Genomic DNA, 23,162 nt, shown 5'->3' on the forward strand with positions numbered 1-23,162 from the left:
AGCCCAGATGTACCAGATCAGCCAAGATTAACAAAGGAGTCAACAAGCTGAGCCCTGTTCAAATCACTGCTCTAGAGAATAATGAATCAAATGCATAGTTATGGTTTGGGGTTACTTAGTTTAGGGGCCATCTGTTACATATCAAAAACTGACTGCTACAGTTCTGGTAAATTTTTAATCTACATATTTGTATGTAGTGGGAGTGAGAAAAATCATAATATTGTCTCTGTTTTTGTGTATATCAAACTTTGTGTAACAAAAATAGATAAATACACATATGATTTGGTCTAAAGAAAAAATAGATATTAAGCAAAATATTTGAATATAAAAATAGATATAAATACAGCTTGATGGCAGCTATAAATATGATATTTTTCACAAAAACTGCAATAAACCTGGACCACTAGTTGCCTGGAGATGCTGACACCATGGATCTTTTCAGCCTGTATGGGTTTCCCAAAGTACCTATAAAATGCCTTACTTACTTTACTCTGAAAATAAATATTTACAACTTAATTAATTTTTATCTCACAATATTCCCAACCCCAGTAAAGCTTCTTTCTCTAGAACATGTACAGAACTCATTTGGAGATGTGGTAAGAAATTAAAGCCAAAGAAAGAAATTCAAAAGTACAGTGCCCTGGAGAGAAAGTATGCGGGTCCAAGGATCAAGGTAACGACAGTGGAGAACAAAAGGAGAGGACAGAATGGGCAGAGACTGAGAAAGAACCCACAATCATCCATGCTAGATATTGTTATGTAATGGACTTCAGGAAGACTCAAAAATTCCAACCTAAAAATGCACTCCAGTTGGAAATTAAGTCTGATCTTTCAACCATGTTTAGAACCGCTTACAGGAAGAGAGGACTGAAATGATCTGACCTCAGCCTAGAGATTAAAAACCTAATGCTCCAAACAGATGGTGGTCCAGGTGATACCAATCCTTCTGGACCACAACTCAGAAATAGGTTCCTGTAGGTTCAACACTGAAAGAAACAAAATCTTTGTCAGCCATCATTCCAGGATGCCTGAGTCATGAGTACAATTGAGATACTGACCTCCAGAGATGAAGGAAAATCAATTCACCTTATCCTGATACCTATTGTTATAACAAAATGCTTGAAACTAGGTCATTTATAAGAATAGAAATCCATTTGGATCACAGTTCTGAAAGTTGAGAAGTGCAGAAACATGGCCCTGACATCTACCCAGCACTGGGAAAAGGCCTTCTGGTCCACCACAGGTTGTCAGAGAAGATCACAGCATGTCCAAGGACATCATTGAAGGCCACTTCCACCATAACCCATAATCCCTGAGGCTTCATGATTCAAATACCTCCCAAATATCCCACTTCTCAGTACTGCTGCACTGGGGACCAGGTTTCCAACATGTTAAATTCAGGGAAGAACTCATGGTACAGTTTTTCTACATTTGAAACTGAAGAGAGTCCATGCCAACCTGGCCCTTGCCCTCCTATTTAGGTCTTCTTTCTCCATCTTTCTCTTTACTCTGGCATATTGTAAGTTCCCAGAAACTTGAGCTTCTCCCTCCACAAGAGACCAGCTGATGTCCTTCTCACTACCTGGAATTCTAGTCTACTCTCTTTCCAGCTAGTGAATGTATACTTAGGGTCTCAGTCTCTGTCTTAGTGACTTTTCAATTGCTGTGACAAAAATGCCTTGCCAATGTGGGAGGCAGAGAGCTAATTGGGAATGGCATAGGCTATTGAAACCTCAAATCTCACTCCCCCATCCTCCTGTGGCATGCCTCCTATAACAAGGCCATACCTTCTATTCCTTCCAAAACAATAGCACCCTCTGGGGACAGAATATTCAAATAAATGCCTCATTCTCTTCCAAACCACCACAGCCTCTATACCTACTTACCAGACCAAGCAGTCCTCTTCATACAGGTTCCTAAGACACTTGACATACTGAAATATTTTACTTTTTGTATGATTATCTGGTTCACATTACCTAACCAGCATTATTTGAATGTTTATAATGTACTAGGCACTGTAGAAAAGGAACCCCTTGGGCTGGAGAGATGGCTCAGTGGGTAAGAGCACCCGACTGCTCTTCCAAAGGTCCAGAGTTCAAATCCCAACAACCACATGGTGGCTCACAACCATCTGTAACAAGATCTGACTCCCTCTTCTGGGGTGTCTGAAGACAGCTACAGTGTACTTACATATAAAATATAAATAAATAAATCTTTAAAAAAAGGAACCCCTTGATGTGAATATCATTAATTTTTCTTGTACAATCCCTTAAAGAAATGAGGTTCAATGGGAAACGAATGAACATCAGTTCTATCACCAGTAAGAGGTAATGCTATGAAATAACACAAGGCAGTCTGAAACTGGCCCGGGTCTCCATGACTCTGATTTTCTTATGTGTGGCTCAGTGCCCCCAGAGAAGCATCTGTGCTTAATAGAGATTCCAGTAGGGTTGACCAAAGTTACTATTTTTGCCCTTGACCTTCCAAGATACATGATGCTTCAGTATGGATCAGAAATTTCTCCAAAAGCTTATATGCAGAGAGAGTTGGTTCTCAGCTCCCAATCCTATACAGAGGTGGTAGAATATTTAAGCAATGAGGCCTAATAGGAAGTGTTAGGCCATTAGAGATGAGTCTCTCTCAATGGGATTTTAAGTTGTATATTTCTTTCTCTTTCTTTTGACTCCCATCCATGAGATGAGCTATCTTGATCCACTACATCCTCCCACTGCTATGTACAAGTTCACCACAAGCCCCAAAGCAGTCAAGCCAACCCATCTTATACTAAGCTTCTCAAACTTTGATTCACAGGAAACCGTTCTTCTTTCTAAGTTTACTTATCACAGGCACTTGTTACAGAAACAGAGAGTTGAGTAGCACATGTGGCATCTGGATTTGGAGACCATTTTGCATACACTTTCATCAAACTCAAGAGAGAAAGACTGGGAGTCCCAGAAAGGGACTGGGCTTTTCTCAAGGTCACTCAGAATCATCACTAGGGCTGGATCTCCAACACAGTGTCGTCTCCTTCCTAATTCGTTTCACAAAAACTCAAGTGATCACCACACTATAAAAAATAATACTAATAATGGTCTAGAGAGATGGCTCAGCAGTTGAGAGCACTGACTGCTCTTCCAAAGGCCCTGAGTTCAATTCCTAGCAATCACATGGTGGCTTAAAACCATCTGTAATGGGATATGATGCCCTCTTCTGGTGTGTCTGATGACAGTGACAGTGTACTCACATACATAAAATAAATAAATAAATATTAAAATAAATAAATAAATAAAAAGTAGATAACAAAATACCATCATACCTTCTTCACTTAATAAATATTTAAACCTATATATAATGTATATATAATATGTATATATAATATATAATAGAATGTATATACATGTATATATTTTATGTACACACACACGTGTGTGTGTATATATACATACATATATATGTGTGTATGTGCGTGTGTGTGTGTGTGTGTGTGTGTGTGTGTGTGTAGCTAAGGCTCATCAGAGTCTTACATTCTCAGCTTCCTGACTGTAGACACAATCCAACCAGCAGCCTCAAGTACCCGCTGCCAGAATTTCCTGGCCACAACCTTCGGATCCTGTCAAAAAATAAGACCTTCCTCCTTTAGGTTACTTTTGTTGGAGTATTTTATCACAGCAGCTAATGCACAGCAGCTAAAACAAACTAATGCAGTGGATAAGAAAAGCTACCTGTGTCTTTAATGTTTTGTATTCAGAACACACACAAACACACACACACACACACACACACACAGAAAGAGAGAGAGAGATAGAGAGAGCGAGAGGTTGCTACTAATGTAATAAGATGTTTGAAAAGAGCATTGGGGAATTGAAATAAATCTCTCATTAGACTGACATAAGTAAACCTGTTTTTAAAAAAGAAAAAGAAAAAAAATTCTGGGAGAACAAAAGAGCTACATGAAAAGTGCCTCAAGTTTTTAAAGGGCTATCCTGTAAGATGGACGAGAGTCCCAGGTGTTACAATATAGACGCGGCTTTTTTTTACGGAGCTTTAAGTAGCTATTTGGGCCCACGAGGTGATCAGCAGGATGCAAAGCTGGCATCTCTACTTCCATTCTGTGTCTGTCCACTCGACTTTGGGTCAGATTCCTGTTTGACTCTAGACAGGTATGGTAGTCACTGGTAAGTGTGGTCTGCATGACCATTCTTATTGCTGCCACCTTGGATTCCAGAAACAGCAAGGCTACCCAGGCAGGACACACATTCCCACCTCCAGATATAGATATGGATATAGATATGTCTGCAGTGTTGAGGTTGCACCCTAGAACAAAAATAGTCATCTCGTATGTAATGGATGGACCCCCTCAACAACTTCTTCAAAACATCTCACAGAACCAGGGCTGAGACAAGAATCAACCAGACCACGCCATGACAAGAACTTTTTAACCATGCTTGCCTGTTGCCCATGGCTCAAATTCCTTCTCTCCTAAGTCCTACAACTCACATCAACAACTTAAAGATGAACTCAGAGTCAAGGGATTCCTTTGTTTTGTCCTCTTCCCAAAGAGTTGATGACATCTCCTGCCCCTGCTTGTCACTATTACAAGTTTCTTTAATTAGGGTGTTTGTTGGAACATGTGGCCAAGCCTGGCCTGCTGCTGCTGCTGCTGGTATAGTCAGGATTTATGCCTAAAATTCTGGTCACCATGTCTCCAAAATTCAGAAGAGTTATGTCAGGTCTACCAATAATGGTATAGGTTGGGGAAAAAAGTCAGAACACTGACACTGGAAACCTAGAGGTTTAAATCCTTTCTCAACAACATATAGCTTCAGTTTCCCCGTATGTGAACTTGGAGGGTTGTTGTGCACATTCAATAAAAAACATGAATTTAGAGGGCGTATCACCATGTCTACAGGGTGGCAATTCTGTTGTCTTCTGCTGTCCTTGTAAGGAAGTGAGTTCTTTGGCTTCAGAGGTATTCAAGCATCAGTTGGTGTTCAGTAAACTGGAAAGCTGTATTGGGAAGCAGGTTGGGGCATCAGAAACTAAAGTGGATTAGGTGACCCCTGAGTTTCCTTGCATACAGGGCTTTCAAAACCTTTGTTTCCCTAAGCTCCAGGTTCCTGTGCAGTCTCCTACTGGCCTGGGCTCCCGCTTAGGGCTTTGTTTTTCTACTTTTGTGCTTGCCTGGGAGCAGCCTCTTCTTTAGCAACTAAGTCTCTTTTAGCTCGGGCGGCTGCATTCTTGGAATTCCCAAGATTCCAGTCCCTTTGCCTCCTCAACACTGTGAACATTGGGTTCTTGTGGAGAGGACAAAAAGGTTGCTTTCCAAACACCATTTGCTCCCAGACTCTCATCTGAATAATTCTACTCAACCCTAGCAAGCACACCAGGCTGTGGGTCAACCTCAATCCCCTTGACAAGACCACTGCTGATGGAGGCTAACAAGAGGTCATTGTTTTAAGCTGGAGAATGGCAACCTTACTTCTGGGTGAGGAGAGCCAGGTATGGGAGCTGAGAATGGATCGAATGTGTCCTGCTCACTGTAGCTGAGGCAGCGGTGGCCAAGCGCCCTTCCGAATTCCCTTCCTCTTAGTCCCAGCTCTTGAGGAGGAGAAGGAGGAGGAGGACACATTTATTGGGGTTGCTACAGATTCAGCTTTGCTGCCGCTGCCTTTCTAACCACAATATAAAGTAACTCCCACAACACAGGGAAGATAAGCTCTTTAAAGAAAATATAAAAGCATTAGCTTGGCAATTCCCCCAAACCTCATCATGAACCATAGACATTTTTGAAGTTTAACAAAGAAAAGCGCATCATTAGAGAACACTGCTCCATCACCATTCTTATGCAAATCCTTCCAGATACTTGGGTGGAAAATTCCATCTAACACGCAGCAAGAAATAAATGTTTCAGGGTGGAAATTTCAGCTCTACCGAGTGCATTTGTCACTAGTATAATCCAAACGACTCTATGTGCACTGACTACAGAATTAGTATCGATCCATTCACCGTGTAAACATCAAGTACTTTCTATTATTACTTGAAATAGCATGCTATCACAATTTCTATTTCCTCCTTCTATCTTAAATAGAAGTATTGCACATTAGCCCTTTCCTTCATGTACTTTTCTGCACAGCTATCTAACTACAGTGTTCAGTGTGGTGCTGAGTTTCCTGCAGACATCTGCAGTATTAGCATTAAAGCACTTTCCTTTCAAGTCATCTCTGATTGAAGACAATGCAACTTGCAGTTACCCAGAAACCTGTTACCAGGGCTTCTCTTGGAAACCAGCACATTTTCATTCTCTCTCTCTCTCTCTCTCTCTCTCTCTCTCTCTCTCTCTCTCTCTCTCTCTCTCTCTCTCTCTCTCTCCCCTTCCCTCCCTCCCTCCTTCCCTTCTTCTTTCCCTTCCCTCTTTCCCTCCCTCTTTTCAACCCACCCTCCACCCCTTCCTCTCCCTCCCCCTCTCTCACAGAGAGAGAGAGAGAGAGAGAGAGAGAGAGAGAGAGAGAGAGAGAGAGAAAGGACATCATCTTTTGTTTGCTTCTCAATCCTCACGCTGAGATCATCTTCATAAGAATGTCTCCCCAGCTCTCTGAAGCCATTAATAGGTCAGGACCACCAGGTCTCTGGCTTTCTGTGATAGAGGGGGAGGTAGGGGGTAGAGGGTATTTGGCCAGACTGAGAATGGTATTTAACTTCAGGATGACTTGCTGTAGGAGCTCAGGATCTGACTCTGGGTTGCATTGTTTACATGTCTAGATGCACGAAGAAAACGTACCTTGCAAAATCATTTCTGCTGCTTCAAAGACTGTAAAAAGCATGGCAAGAGGTGAGTTTTCTCTTCCCATTCCTGCCTTTCAGAGACTAACAGCATGGGGAAATTTGGGCTGGGTTCCAGACCCTGGAGGGTCAATTTAGCGCAAATAGCTGGAGGGTACATATGGCATAATTCATGTTCTCTGGTGCTGGTGGCATTCCCTGGGCACCACGAACATCCTCCCCCCAGAGCACAGAGCTTCTCGTTACCCTGGCCATGCCACTAACAGCATGCACCTCAAGTGACAAGTCGATGCCCGATGTCTTCAGAGCCCAGTGGTGGCTCTAGTCAGAATACATTCAGTTGTATTTCTGTCACTGGGAATCTGTACCTTACCACTTTAACCTGCCACACAGCCAGCTTTCAGAATGTGTATAATACCCCGTCAGCATATTTACCACTCTTGCTCTCTTCAGCCAAAAAAAAAAAAAAAAAAAAAAAATTGTGGAACCTGCAAGTTTTTAATCAGAAAAAAACAAAAAAAAACAAAAAAAACAAAAGCCAGGGAGGGGTTCGTTGAAGAGACGAAGAATGATCTAGAAGCAGTCAGGCACTGTTTAACTAGCCTTGAGGCCAAGTTCCTTGGAGCCCATCTTAAAAAAAATAATAACTAATTTACATGTGTATTAGTACATGGCAGCTTTGTTACCAAGCTAAATGGATGTAAAATTCAAACAGATGAAATTCTAAAATTGGATAGTGTGTGTTAAATATTCAAAGAAGGGGGTGAGAATATAAAAGAACCGTACACCTAGTTCTGTTTCTAATGGATCTCTAGGTTTCTTCCCTCTTGAATGCTGCTCAGTTGTGTTGACAACAAGGTCCTGTTCTTCCCACTGAGTGTCCCTTCAACAAGTAGATCCAGATTTAGGGCATGTGCATATACAATCCTCTAATGTGCTGACATTTGAAAAGCAGTACAAACAATCTCAAAACACTGTTTTGGATTGCTTCAACTATAATCATGAAATGCTCTATGGAGGAAATATGGTTAATTAGTTAAAAGAAAAGCAGTATCCTGGCCACCCATTGGCTACCTGTCCATTTCCCACTTCCCTGCTAACATCAGGCTTGCTTTGGCCAGGAAACCATCCTTGACCAGCCATGCAGCCCTCTCTAGCTGTAGGTAAAATCTTGGAACGCAGTCATTGGCTGGACTAATCTCATGTCCTTGGCGTGACTGGCTTAGATGAGGGACATACGTTTCAATTCTGACAAAGGAAACATAAGGAAATCAACTCAAAGGGCTCGGAGAGGTTTTCTCTCTCTTAGAAAAGCTGCCAGTAGTAAAAATCTATTGTTCAATGTTGCACCTGAACTTCACCTGAAAACCACAGACGGATTCCATTGAATGTAAAAGGATGAGAATCTTGGTCCCAGCTGACCTGCCAGGTTAACTAACTCAAGCAGCCCTACTTTGGACTTATTGAAAAGATACTGATACTGTCCCCATGTTCGGGGTTGTCAAGCCCAGCAAAAGCAGCATGACTTGTTCTTGGCTCTGATTGATGAATATGAGTCATTCACTTTCTCCCTTGCTCTCTTTTTGCCTCATATGAACTTCCTGGGTAAAATGGGACCATTCTTATATTTGAATGGGTATGGGTAAAAGTTGCTCAAAAAGGAAAGGGTATTAGTCAGCCTTAGCTCTCAGTGTCTTCTCTGGAAAAATAAAATGACCTGATGGTAGTTTAATAGCAATTCAAATCTGTCTGCTGAACACTCATGAGTCTCAGCTCCTGTCACCAGTAAATTTCATGGCAGGCTTCATTTCAAGAGAAGGGAGAGGTTGCAGCATAAACAAAACACCCTGCAACCTCCAGAGACTCACACCTTTTAGAAAATAAGGACCCCGTTCTACAGCAGCAGCTTCCAATATGGTCAAGCACAGAGACCATTCCTTTCTTCTGATGAATTCAAGCAAAAGCACGCTTCAGACTGGAGAGGGGAGAACCTCTACAAGGCCCCTGAGTCACAACCACTAAATCACTAGGCTTCCCTGGAGCAGCTTTTGAGATGATGATGTTAACTAAGAATGAGGAGCCAGGCAGCATTCTGCCCAACACAAAGACAGAAGTCCTAACGGAACAAAGCAAGATGCTTACACTTGTAAGAAAACATGCAAATCAATAGGGAAATGTGCTGTCAGGATAGGGGAAAGAACATCAAGTCCGGTGAGAGACTTGTTCTGCAGTACTCTAAGAATTGCGACTGAAAACAAACAGATTACCTAAATATAGGTTGCAGCGTCTACAGGAAGACAATAGAGGAGTGTGTTCTAAATGGAAATTGACATGTTCTACACATTACTCCTTCTCTAAACGAGTAAAAGTTTTACCATAAGCAGCACTGAAAGAAGGACTACATCATAGAACGAAATGGTTGACATACCCGTGACAGACAAAACTATTTGTACAAATTAGAATTTAGAAATTAATTCAAGCTTTTTTGTTTTTGTTTGTTTGGTTGGTTTGGTTTTGGGGACAGGATTTCTCTGTGTAGCCCTGACTATCCTGACACTCACTCTGTAGACCAGGCTAGTTTTCAATTTACAGTGATCTGTCTTCCGCTGCCTCCCAAGCTCTAGGATTAAAGGCAGGCACCATCGCGGCCTGGCAATTTAAAGTATTTTTAAAGGATAAGTATCTCAATATAAAACTAAAGAAGAGGGATTGGAGAGATGGTTCGCCATTGAGAGCATTTCCTGCTCTTGCAGAGGACCCAGGGTAAGGTTCTGGCACTGGCATGGTGGCTCAAAACCATCAGTAATTCTAGGCCAAGGGGACTCAACACTTTCTTTTGACCTCTTCAGACACCAGGTATGCATGTAGTGTACATATATGTGGCAAAACACTCATAAACATAAAAATATATATTTTAGTTTTTCATGTAATATATTTTGATCATTTTTTTTAATTTCCCCAACACCTCCTATATCTTCCTTATACTCCTATTCACCTAACTTTATGACCTCTCTCTCTCTCTCTCTCTCTCTCTCTCTCTCTCTCTCTCTCTCTCTCTCTCTCTTTCTCTCTCTCTTAAAAAAATCAAAATAAGCAAAAGACCAATAAGTCAAAATATGTCTCTCCCCCTCTACAAAAGCAACATGAAGTCTGTTTTTTGTTGGCCAGCTACTACTGGGCATAGAGCTTGCACTGGAGTGTTGTTGATATAACCAGTGACACTCTATTGAAAAACATTGATTTTTACCTTTGCCAGCAAGTTTCGATTGCAGATATGTTCTTGTTTAGTGTTGGGATCCTGTGTCGATTTTCCCTTCTTGGTACTGGGACCCTATCTTGCTTGAACCTGTACAGGGCTTATGTGTGCTGCCTCAATCTCTGAGAGTTCATAATTACCTCAGTCCTATTGTCCAGGACAGTTTCTTTGAAGTCATCCATCCCTCTAATTCTTACTCTTTCTGCTTCCTCTTCCACATAGATCCCTGAGCCTTCAAAGGAGGATTTTGATGAAGAATTAAAGAATCCCATTAAGAATTGAGTGTTCCAAAGTCTCCTGCACTCTTTACATTGTCCAATTGTGGATCTCTGTGTTAAATCCCATCTAATGCAAGATGAAGCCTCTCTGATGTGGGCTGAGTGAGGCACTGGTCTATGGATATAGCAATATGTTATTAGGAGCAATATGCTATTATGCCATTTTATTACTGTGCTCCCTTAGCAGAACAATAGCAGTGTGCTTTCCCCTGACCCATGATCTATCTGGTTTCAGGGTTTTGGCCATTTGAGCAGTGTCAAGTATGGGTGCCATCTCATGGAGGGAGTCTTAAAGCTAATTTTTCAAAGTGGTTTATTGCACCCATAAGATGTGTGCCACTACTGCACCAGTATAGCTTGCAAGCAGGTCAATACCTTTCTAGCACCATAATCACTAGTTAGTAGGGGTGACGCTTTCCAGTTAGGCGCCATTTTGACTTGTCTGTGTCCGATGACAGATGTAAGTGTTGTTTTCAACAGTTGGGTTATCAGGTTGAGGAAAGCGATCAGTAGCTTTGGCAATAACCTGTGATGTTAGGGGTGCGGGGAGGATGTCCATATGACTCTCTGGGCTAATGATGGAGTCCATCCCTGGCACTAGAGGTGTTGATGTCTAGTTGGGTCGCTGTCTCCCTTATTATTTGGTATTATTTGGTGAGTGCATTTAGACTCCGTGTGTGTGTGTGTGTGTGTGTGTGTGTGTGTGTACTCGCATGTGTGTTTTAGAAAGGCTCTTAAGCAGTATTCTTTTATATGGTTTTTCAAATGCCCTTTAGTGTGAGTCGTCCCTCCCCATATTCCCTCCTGTGTCTTCTCTCGAATTCCCCTTATTAAATTCTCCTATTCTAAGTAGAATTTTTCCTTTTCACCTCTCTATAACACTATATTCTATTTCCCCTTCCTCTGAAGATCCACTTCTCACCTCTGGTCCCTTATTAGGTACCTAACCTCTGTGGTTATTTGGATTTTAGCACACAAACAGAAAATTTTAAAGCTGTCTTAGTTAGGCTTTCATCACTGTGAGAAGAAACCATGCCCAAGGCCATTCTTACAAGACAACATTTCATTGGGTCTGGCTTACAGTTTCAGAGGTTCAGTCCATCATCACCATGGTGGTGATCATGGCAATGTGCAGGTAGACTTGGTGCTGGAGGAGCTGAGAGTTCGGCATCTTGATCTGAAGGCAACAACTGGAGACTAACTTCCACAGGGATCTAGGAGGCTCTGATTTCACACTGGGTGGAGCTTGAGCATAGGAGACCTGAAAGCCCGCCTACACAGTGACCCACTTCCTCCAACAAGTCCACCACTACTCTAATAAAGCCACACCACCTAATACTGCCACTCCCTATGACCAAGAACTGAAACACATGAATCTATTCAATAGCCAAACCTATTCAAACCACACCTACAAATAAGAGAAAAACTACAACTGATCAAAGAATAAAAAAAAAACTATATTCAACATTATATAATAAGGAAAGTACAGTTAAAACAAAATAAAATACTCTACAAGCGAAATCAAAGAGTACCAAAAGAACTATGTTCAACATTATATAATAAGGAAAGTACAAATTAAAACAATAAAATACTCAGGCTTTGCTTATAACACAGGCTAAAGGGAAGAAAAAATGACTATTATCTAGAGTTGATAAGAATGTAGGGAAAGACAGTCCTCTACCAAAGTAAATGGGAGTTCAAACTGATATAGTGATTTGGATGGAAATGTGTAATGTAATATTTATTGAATTTTAAAACATATAGAAGCCGGGCGTGGTGGCGCATGCCTTTAATCCCAGCACTCGGCAGGCAGAGGCAGGTGGATTTCTGAGTTTGAGGCCAGCCTGGTCTACAGAGTGAGTTCTAGGACAGCCAGGGCTATACAGAGAAACCCTGTCCCCAAAAACCAAAAACAAAATAAAACATATAGAGCCACTTCTAAGAATCCATGCACAGAAACCCTTATACAATTCCCCAAAGGTATATATTTACAAGACTTTGTGCTGCACAGAGGATGGCCTTGTCAGGCATCAATGGGAGGAGAGGCTCTTGGTCCCATGAAGCTCAATGCCCAAGTGTAGGGGAGTGCAAGGGCGGGGAGGCAAGAGTGGGTGGGTGGGGGCACATGCTCATAGAAGCAGGAGGGGGGATAGTGGGTTTCTGGGGGTGAACTCTGGAAAGGGGATAACATTTGAAATGTAAATAAATAAAATATCCACACACACACAAAAAAAAACTTTAAAAAGAAAGAAGAATGTTCGCTACAGTCTTTGCATGAACAATACTATGGGGAACATTTTGTTCATCCATCAATAGAGCTATGAGAAAGTCAGGTCCATGGTTAATTTTGATTGCTAGTTGATAAGATCTAGAATCTCCTAGAAGCTGAGATTAGGTTAGCCTCGGGGAGCCTCTATGATGGATTAGGTTAATTGATGTGGGAAGACCTACCCTGAAAGTAGGAGGCAGCATCCTCGAGGCTGGTGTCCACACATGCATAAAACGACAAAATAAACATCAACACTCCCAGCTCCCTGATTATAGAGGCAGTGTGACCAGCCACCTCAGGTTCCCGACACCGTTACTTCCTCCCCATGATAGACTTTAGCTTTGAATTTTGAGCCAAAATAAACTCATTTCCCTAACTTTCCTCAGTGGAGGCAAGAGGAATCATAGCGGATCCAGTAGCAGTCATATCTCTGTCCTAAGAGAACTGAAATGAAAGGGAGCAGAGAGGCAGGCAGGGAGCAAGGGGAAGTCCTGTAATGCAAGCATTGGGAGGGAAAGAAAACAGGAATAAAATAAAGTGGTGGTGGTTGAAGGAGGAGCAGGAAGGAAGGGAGTCTATTTTTATATGAAGCCGTGGAGAAAGGCTTCTCTGGAGAGAAACCCTGAACTAAGATTAGAATGACATTCTTAGCCAGCCCAGCATGCTCAAGGCCTCTCACACAATAGGAAGGATGGGTAGGGTGGTGTACAGTGTGCTTACAGGATGTTGTATAAGAGGGGAAAAGAACAAGACGAGATTAGAAAGGAAGTCTGGCCCAACCGTTTAGCCTTTGAATTTTAGACTTGAGATGAAAAGTTTGGGTTTTATTCCTAAAGGAAATGGGAAGCCATTGGCATATCAAGGAGGGAGGGACATGACCTGCTTCACTGTGTTTGAAAGATGGCTCTGGAAGTTGGATGGAGAATGAGCTGTAAAACAAACAGCACTGGGAGGATGAAGAGGAGGGAGGAGGCCCTTGCAAGGTGTGCTGAGTTTTGATCAGGCTGAGGACCAGGCAGAGCATGAGGAATACCCAGATATGGCCCATGCTCTGAGCATGGAGCCTGCACAACTCGCTAGGGCATTAAACTTGTAACCTAACCTCAAAGAATGAATCCAGAGGCCCCCAGCTCAGGGCCTGGAAGATTCTGTGGGATGGTAGAACCCATTTACTAAACTGAGAAGCCTGGAACACAGCTAGTCGAAAGAATCAACAACGCCACATGGGGCTTGCTAAGTTTGAACATCCTAAGAGGATGGTGAAAGAGGGACCCATGGCTCCAGCTGCATATGTAGCAGAGGATAGCCTTTCTGGAATCAATGGGAGGGGAGGCCCTTGGTCCTGTGGAAGCTTGGTGTCCCAGTGCAGAGGGATGCTAGATCAGTGAGGCGGGAGTGGGGTAGGTGGGTAGGGGAGCACCTTCATAGAGGAGGGGAAAACAGGAAGGGGAACAAAATTCAAAATGTAAATAAATAAAATAACCAATAAAAAATAAAAATAAAAAATAATTTAAATAAAGAAATGTATCTGCAAATTTATCGAAAAACATCTGAGAGGATACCTGCCTACCAATGTAGGGGCCTCTCCAGTAAGTGCATTTGGGGGTTCAGGGAGGACACACGGAAGCGAGGAAGTGCCAGAACATTTTGCCACCTGTGTATGTGTGTGTATGTGTGTCTTATGTTTGTGTATGTGTTTGTGCATGTGTATTTATATGTATATATATGTGTGTGTGTGTGTCTATGTATGCATGTGTATATATATGCAAAGTTTGACATTTTTCAATAAATCTGTATTACTTTCAAATTTTAATAAATATAAATAAAATAAGACTGACTGAGTGATGATTTTCTGATTTTTCTTCAAACAAAAGCCTTTCCCAGAAGGGTTGCCCCGGGAATGCTTTTCTCACGTCATACATAGTCTTCTCCTCAACTGTCTCCACCTCGCAGGTTGTATAGGTCTCCAACCCAGAGACCTCCTGCTCCTCCTCTCCCTCCTCCTCCTCCTCCCTGAGCCCTGCTAGGTTCCACCTCTGCCGTGCTCCTCTCTGTCTCCATCAAAAGCTATCTTGTCCATTTATATATTTACTTGTCTCCCTAACATACCACTGAAGAAGCAGGAACCTTGGATAGCAATCTTCATAGGACAGTAACGTTTGAGACAATGGATTTTAATAAATAAATATTCTTAGTTAACAATGAACAATGAACAGGGACAAGAGAGATAGACAGCTCAATGGTTGCTTACTGTATAAGCCTGAGGACTGGTGTTTGGGTCTCCAGAATCCATGTGGATTCTGCCAAAGCCAAGTGGGCTTGATGACCCACCTATAATTCCAGCCTAAAGAAGAGGACACTGGGGACCCTCCCCCCATGGAGTAAGATGATAGACATACTGTGGGGTTCTTGGTTTGATTGAGAGACCCTGCCTCATAGAAGAAGGTGAAAGAGCAATTGTAATAATTCCTGACATCAACCTTCAACCTTTACATGCACACAGAGCCTTGTGCATAAAAATCTGTGCATGCACACACACAGAGAGGGGGGGGGGGGAGAGAATATCAAGTATACACCACAGGCAGGCACAGATGGTAAACAGATAAAAATGGACTCAAATTTACCTTCAAAGAAAAGAACTTCTACAATTAATTAGAGCTCAGGTCCAGAATTTCATCCAATATTCTTCTTTTTAATTTAATTTTATTTTATTTTATTTGTTGTGGGTCTTTTGAGGCAGGGTCTCAGCTAGCCTCAAATTCACTATGTAACAGGATAAACTTGAACGTCTAATCTTCCTCCTCAGTATAAGTGAGCCAACACACCTGGTTTATGCAGTGCTGGCAAGCAAACCCAGGGCTCCAAGCATGCTAAGCAATCACTCTAGCGAAGGAGTAGCATCCCCAGCCCAACAGACAACAGCTTCTTCCCATTCCTCTCCATGCACTGCCCTGAGCTATATCCAGAGGTCCCAAGGTCTGGCAGGAAATTGATAGAAGAACCACAGGATTGCCCACTGACTCTGGTTTTTCTGGTGCAGCCTCCAAGGGTCTACTTCCCACCAGTCTTAGAGTTCTTGCTTCCTTTAGACTCCTTCTAACTCCAACCAGCATATATTTAGTCCAGAACTTGGCTGCAAGCTCCATGCATCCCATTCAACCTCCTCTAGGCACTACTCCTCTGAGATGCTCACCAAGTCATCAACAAGCACCCATCCTGACTCAGCCCCTGGATGGAGCACTAAAGATCAGGCACAGTCTTACAAAGACCCTCTCTGCTCACAGCCACACGTGAGGATTAACCTCGGCAATAGCATGTGCTAATGGAGCCTCTTAGTATTCTCATGGACCTCACAAGCAGGTTGGTGGGTCCAACTTCCCTTCTCAAGCCCAACTGTTCAAAGACCCAGTAATCATGATCTGATAGAGACTAGCTAGCTGCCTGTGGACACTTGGGACGCTCTTTTTATGAGAGGTGTATGTTAGTTCGCTGCCTTCCAAGCAGAAAACTCCATCTTCCTCTCTTTCTTGGTCCTGGTGTCACTTTTAAGCAAGGGTGAACAGACATGCCTGGCGTTTTCTTCAGTCCATTCTGTGGTGCCGATTCTTTGCCCACAATCCTCCTTAGCTCAGTACAGGTCAGCGCTTGCCTATGTGGCTACTGACCAACCACACCGATGCAACTGAGAGACAGGCACAGAGCCAGGAGCACCGCAGGAGCTCAATAGCCCCGCCCACAGCCCAACGCTACCACTCTCGAGCCGTTCTGTCTCAGGATCCCTCAGGACAGGAGCCTTGAGAGAGGAAGCCAAACCATGAAAAGATTCTTGGAGTTGTGGGAAGGAGAAGGCTGGATGAGCAAAGCCGACCTTGTCCCCAGAGCCTAGCACACGGTGCTCAGGGGCCACCTGCTGGCAGTTAGGGGCATATGTGACTTTGGGGGAGGAGCTCTTCAAGCCCAGAGCTCCTGTGCATGCACACAGGTGCTACAAACATGTTACACACACACACACACACCACAAATCTTACACATACAAACACGTATGTGCATATACAGAACTATGTAAGATCATGCATACACACACATGAAGCCCTTAGCTTAAGAATGCAAATACACAGACATAACACAATGCCCTATACTAATGTGTGTGCATCTACTTACCTACCCCAAAACACAAGTGCACACATACACAAGTATCTACATGCATACCCTGGTCCCTGGTTTAGACCCTCTCTCTACATGGCCTCTTTTGTAAGGTCAACCTTCCCAGATATGCCCAGAGAAGACAGAGGTCTCAGCTCTCACCCTGCACTGAGGAGTCCTATCTGGACCACTCTCCCTATCTTTTACCATCAATCCATCCCTCCCCTCCCCCTTAATTAGAAAGGACCAATCATAACCCCAGAAAACTTAAAAGTATTTCAATGACTTTTGATTCTAAAGACCAAAACCAAAATCCTAATCTCTGTTTGAATATGACCTACCTCTCCAGGATCAGGGCTCACCTCTTGACCTTCAGTGTCCCAGTTCTTCCCCAGCTGTGTTCGTCCCTTGATCAGCCACACCTTCAAACTCACAAGTTTCGAATCTGCACTTTCTACTACCCAGGTCCTGTCCAGTCCCTGAAAGGCCTCCTTCCACTCTCTCTCGATGACACTTCTCCTTGGATGCCTTTTTTGTGCCTTGACATCCTCTTTCTGGGGAGCTGTCTATCACACAGTATTGCTATTTATACAATTTAGTGATTTTGCCTCTGTCTGCTCTGTCCCTTAAACTCCAAACTCGAAAAGGGCACGAAGGGACTTTGTCCCTTAATAATGTTTTTCTATCAAGTTTCTACAGGTTGTGCATGCTACATTCACTGATGATATTTCAACCAAATCTTACTCCAAACACATCTCCAATTCAACATACTCATGTCCCAGAGAGAGATCGTAAGATGGCACATCCTAACACAGCACAGGAACAGAAATAAAAAGTTAGCACATAGTTCTGTGTTGTATGTTAGTCCCTGTTCTGAATTCAAGCGATCTCATCATTTGATTGGTCTCAGGACTCAGAAGACCTGACTGGACATTTGTCCCTACCTTGACAAACCTGTGTCATCGTCTTCCTTGACCAAAACTTAACTATCTGATTGTTAAAGGCAGTGTTTATTTGAAGTCTCTAATTAGTGAATAAATGAAAAAAAGAAAAAGGCATAAGAATGATACTCATATAATTTTGTGCATGGAGGGAGAAGCATTCTAATCATGATACCAAGAACAGAAAGAATAAAAATTGAGAGAAAATCTGAGTATTAAACTTCCTTAGATCTGTTTAGTTATCCAATATCCAAAGAACAAGTCAGTCTTTGGAGTCCATAGGACTAGGGGTTGGATAACATTGAGATAGGAAGCTGCCTTTGCAGGAGCCATGACATGACAGGCATGGGGTGAGGGAAGGTTTCTTAAAAATGGTTGAGGCTTTCAAGACAATGGCAGCAGAACATTAAGCCAAGCAGGGACTTTCCACCGCATGTGGACTTTAGACACTGTACAGGCACAGGAGCACACAGCCAACCCTGCTTCTCTACCCTGGAAAGTGCAATGATGGTCAACGCTGGGAAAGGTCTCTTAGAAAGCATTTCTTAAGGACCTCAGCAGTGCCCAACACTGAGAAGCCTGGAGCGTAGCAGTGGAGGAGCAGTCTGTGCATTTTGAAAACAATAGCTTGCTTATGCATCTCTGCTGCACTGAAGGCCAGCTGGGAGGGCTACTGGCCACAGGCAGCATCTCAGTAGCCTTCAGTGAGAAGATGACATGCAAAAAAGCCCGGGGAGTTCTTGTGTCCACAAACCACTTCACCCATACTATCCAGAAACCTGGGGACATTTGCCTAGCATTTGAACTTGCCCTGGTGCTATGAGCCATGAGGATGCTGGCAGAGCCAGGTGCCCCCTCATGTCCTCTATTGTCTGTGGAATGAGGAGGTTCACAGAAAGAAAAGTTTCCCCAGGGAAGGGAGATGCTAATACTCTAGGAATCTCGCTGAAGCACTTGTACTGAAATTGATCTCAGAAGATCTAAGCTGAGAATCTGGCTCTGGTCTTCTGAGCTGAATTTTCTCATCTGTAAGGTAGGAATAACGGTAAGCCACTATGAGGACAAAATGAACTTCTGCAGGTCAAAGGGACCTAACCTGCAATCCTACACCTATAATCGTTTCCAACAGTATTCGAATAAGAGCTGGCAGCCCTTTATGAGTGATCCAGGTTAAGGTATGGGGTTGAGGGAGGTAGAGATGTCTCTCCGTGTTGACTGTAAAATGACTATTAATTATAATACCAACATTAATTATAATGCAATCATTTGATCGGTCCCAGGACTCAGCAGGCCTGACTGGACATTTATTCCTACCTTGGCAGACTTGTGTCATTGTCTTTCTTGAGCGAAATTTTAACTGTCTGATTGGCAAAAGCAGTGTTTAGCTGAAGCCTGTGATTAGTGGATAAATGAAAAGAAATCAAGACCTGCAGATACACCATCTTGTGCAGGGTGGGAGGAAGCATTCTAATCACGGTGCTAAGGGCAGAAAGAATAAGAAGTATCTATTAGAGTTATGGGGAGAATTAGATAACACAAATAAAACCTGTGTCAGGGGAGATAGCTCCTTGAGAAAATTCCTTGCCTCACAAGCCTCACAGACTGAGTTCAGATCTCCAGGGTACGCATAAAGGCTGGGTTCAGAAACACAGTGCAATCCTGGCAGACAGAAGAGAACTGCTGGAAGCTCACAGGCCAGCTAGGATAGAGAACACAACAGTGACCATCAGGAGAGACCAGCACTGGAGCTCACACATGCGCACACAGGCGTCTGTAGTCACACATACAAAACCCAGGGCCAGGCCAGAGGAAGCATTCATTAGAAGCTTTATAGTGTCATCTCTTGATACTATCATCTTCACTTTATCTATGCAGAAAGAGCCAGTGGGACACAATGAGGTCGCAAGACTTGGAGACAAGGACTCAAAATCCTGAGTGAAAAATGAACCTACATTATTGTTTCAGGACATGTCCTTGCACCGGTTGCTTAACTTCCTTTTCTTCTCTATAGAATGAAGATGATAAAAGCCATCTCTATGGGTGTTACTCAAGGTCACACAGGTGTTGAAAGGACATCATTATCTATCAAGAAACAAGTGTGTATGTGTGTGTGTGTGAGTGTGTGTGTGTGTATGAGAGGGGGGGAGAGAGAGAGGGAGGGAGAGAAGGAGAGGGAGAGGGAGAGGGAGAGGGAGAGGGAGAGGGAGAGGGAGAGGGAGAGGGAGAGGGAGAGAGAGAGAGAGAGAGAGAGAGAGAGAAGACTATCTTGGGATATCTCAGTCCATGCTGGAATCCAAAGAAGCTGGTGCCCGGCGTGAGCAGCAAAGGATGGAGGCTCCACTGTTGAGCGCTTAGCAGGTGGAAATGCAGCAGAGAAGCAGCACCCTTTTCTCCCTGGTCCTCGCTATCCACAGTCCTACTTGCTCCAGGGAAAGGCCTGTTCTCAGCTCATCTTTCTTACAAATACCCTTGGCAGACTCACCTTGAGCTGTGTTCTTTCCTTGATTCCAGATCCAATCCAGTTGACAATCAGAGTTAGCCATTACAGAGAGCAACCTCCTGGCCTAGGAAAAGGAAAAGCCAGGAGGAGGCTTAGCTTCTTCTACTTGGGCTGCCAGCACAAAGCATCAGATTGACTCAGCAGCCACCAGTAACAGGAAGGCCAGAGACCGGGATCAAAGTTTTGCAACAAAAGTTGGTCTCTGGTGACACCCTCTTGGCTCAAGGGTGGATGGGACGGCAGCTGATCACTGTATCCTCTCCTGGCTTTTGTGTGCACATAGGGAGTGCCGCAGGTGTATTCCTCTTAAGGAACATGAGCATGAAGTTAAGACCCCATCTTGATCTTCCTCAGTCTTAATTCCCTGCACCACACACTGCTCCACCGCAAACAGGGGCTTCAACAGAGGCAGAGGGTAGGGGCAATTCAGTTCATAATACAGACCATGTAATATGCATTAAATCTGGAGTAAAGAGCTTCCCTAGCAAGGAATGCTCTGAAAAGCAAGACCACTTTCTTCAGTGGGCCCTGAGGCTTCCCTTGGTGATAGTCCTAGAGCAGGAAGCACTGAGAGAAAGGGTGGGTGGGATGGTTCCCATACCTTCTGCCCTCTTCTTAAGTTGACCTCACATTCAGTCTGTGTCTGTGTCAGCCACCGTCTTCTCCTTGATTTCATCACTAAAGTGGTTGGTTTCCTCATGGAGAAGCAAGCAAAAAAAAAAAAAAGATTATTTTTGAAAAGTGAAGTTTTAGAAAAAACTAAAGTATCTGAGGTCCCTTCAAAGCACATGAAGGGGAATGCTCTTAAATAAATATTTGAGTCGACTCAGATTTTAAACAGCAGAGATGGAGGGAGTCATTTTATTGCCAAATTATTAAAAAGCTGTTTATCCCCAACTGAACAGAATCAAAGATCAAATCCAAATGGCAGGAATGCGAATGGGGTTTGGGAGAATACAGTGAGAGTGTCTGGGGTAACTGCTCTGGAAGCTGAAGAGCTTCGGCGTGTTAAATTAAGTCCTCTGGCACCTTTTAAAATCTAAGAAAATCAGCTGCATGTTTCTTTAACGGGCTAGAGTTTGAGTGAAAATAAACAAAACTTTTAAAAACTATCCTGGCTTTGAAACCAAATACCTGATCACAAACTATTTCTGCAATACCCACTGCCCTTGAATGCTTACAATTTATTCATTCGATAAATATTTATTCCACTCTTACTATGTGCCAAGACAGAACATCAGATCCTGGTGATGTCATTGGAAATGAAAACAGACATTGCCTGGCCAAAAGACAGATCGACCATTGGCACTGGAACCTAACTGCCTGGAGTGGGAATCCAGAGGTAGCCTGATACCCAAGCAGGTACTGGGTTAGGAACTTAGGTCAGGGACCAGACATGGACCAGACACGTGAGCTGAGGTCACAGTGATTGAGATTGCAATGGCCTACATCTCTGACTCTCAAGGAGATTGATACTGCTTTGAGTCTGCCCACTTGGGAGGAAAAGATATGCCTGCCACTGCATTATGGTTCCTGCCTCTGTTAGGATGGATGTGAGGCAGAAATGACAGAGAGACATCCATGGAAGCTGACCAAGAGAAAAGTAATCCAGAAAGTGAGAACTGGGTTGACTGGAGCCCACCTGGTGACAGCGGAGTGGACACAGCCTCTTTTGTACACAAGCATTTTAAAACCCCTGAACCGAACATAAACATAAACCACAAGGTCTCAGGACCCAGCCGATTTGCAATGTTGCCTTCTGACTTTCAGGAACCCTGTATTGTCTCAGACAAGAATTATTCTGGCCTTTTGTCAGGATGCTTGCTATCTTGACTATGGGAGAAAACCAAGAAGAAGGGGAAAAGATAAAAAAAATACCTGTGTGTGTGTGTGTGTGTGTGTGTGTGTGTGTGTGTGTGTGTGTGTGTGACACATGTGTGCTCACCTGAGTGTATATATCTGCATGGCATGTGTTTAGGAACCCACAAAGGACAACAGAGGGTGTTGGGTCCACTGCAACTGGAGATACAGGCAGTTGTGAGCAGCCCAAGGTGGGTGCTGAGAACCGAACCTGTGTCGTCTACAAGAACAGCAAATGCTCCTAAAGGCTATGTCATCTCTCCAGCCCCTGGTAAGAATTTCCTTGAGTATTACTCCTTCTGGAAACATACAGCTTAAATGATGTATATGTTTAAGGGGAGAGGCTGAGGAGGATGAAGACAAAGCTAGCCCAAAGACTAGATAGGCCTGTTTATGTCCGACATATCTGCTCTATTTAAAAACAAACAAACAAACAAAACACTCAGAGTATTTTTATGATAGAAACACTGTGGCCTCTAGGCTAGCTGCTTTTGAGCCTTCGCTGCATCAGGTGGCCCTCACCTCAGCTGATGAGGTGACTCTTCCTGTGCTGCATAACGGGACTCTTTAGTAAGTTGCCCAGTTCTTGGCTTTAAGGAACGGAGAAGAAAGATGATGTCTAAGCTCAAAAATACCAAAACAAAACAAAATAACCATAGGTTAAAGATCTTTATGTGACTTCCAGTGTGTGTGTGTGTGTGTGTGTGTGAGAGAGAGAGAGAGAGAGAGAGAGAGAGAGAGAGAGACTCGTGTGCACGAGCATACATAGTGATTTTTTTTACCGATATGCCAATTCCCAAAGAAGAGACCCAGAAGCCCACTTCAGCAGGACCACATCCTCCTTCTCTGCTGCCTGAATGTCTCCTGTAATAAATAGCCCTATGAGTTTTCACCCCACACATCTTCAAGTCCTCAATAGATAAGGAATTCATCTAGAACATCAATGCCTGGCATTCACTGAGCATACACTAACAGCTGGCACTGTGCCAAACTCTCCTCTTGCATTGCGTGGTCTGCTACATCCCCATTTTACAGATGAAGCAACCATGGCCTGGAGAGATCCAGGAACATGCATGAAGTCACACAGCCAGCTGGGAGCAGAACCAATAGCCCCCGGCTCTAGGTGGAAGGGTAT

At 43.4% G+C, this 23,162-nt stretch overlaps 1 long non-coding RNA gene across 1 annotated transcript in view; it reads right to left on the reverse strand.

Annotated features, from left to right (window-relative positions):
* LOC115030860 (uncharacterized) overlaps positions 1-20,308 on the reverse strand; it is a 106,791-nt gene extending 86,483 nt beyond the window's left edge. Inside the window, exon 1 of the long non-coding RNA XR_003836429.2 lies at positions 20,150-20,308. This is a non-coding gene — a long non-coding RNA (uncharacterized LOC115030860). The remainder of the gene's footprint in view (positions 1-20,149) is intronic.
* Between the last annotated feature and the right edge of the window lie 2,854 nt (positions 20,309-23,162).

Source organism: Mus caroli, unplaced genomic scaffold (assembly GCF_978045245.1).
Source record: "Mus caroli unplaced genomic scaffold, Mus_caroli_1 scaffold_6, whole genome shotgun sequence".
NCBI classification, from domain to species: domain Eukaryota; kingdom Metazoa; phylum Chordata; class Mammalia; order Rodentia; family Muridae; genus Mus; species Mus caroli.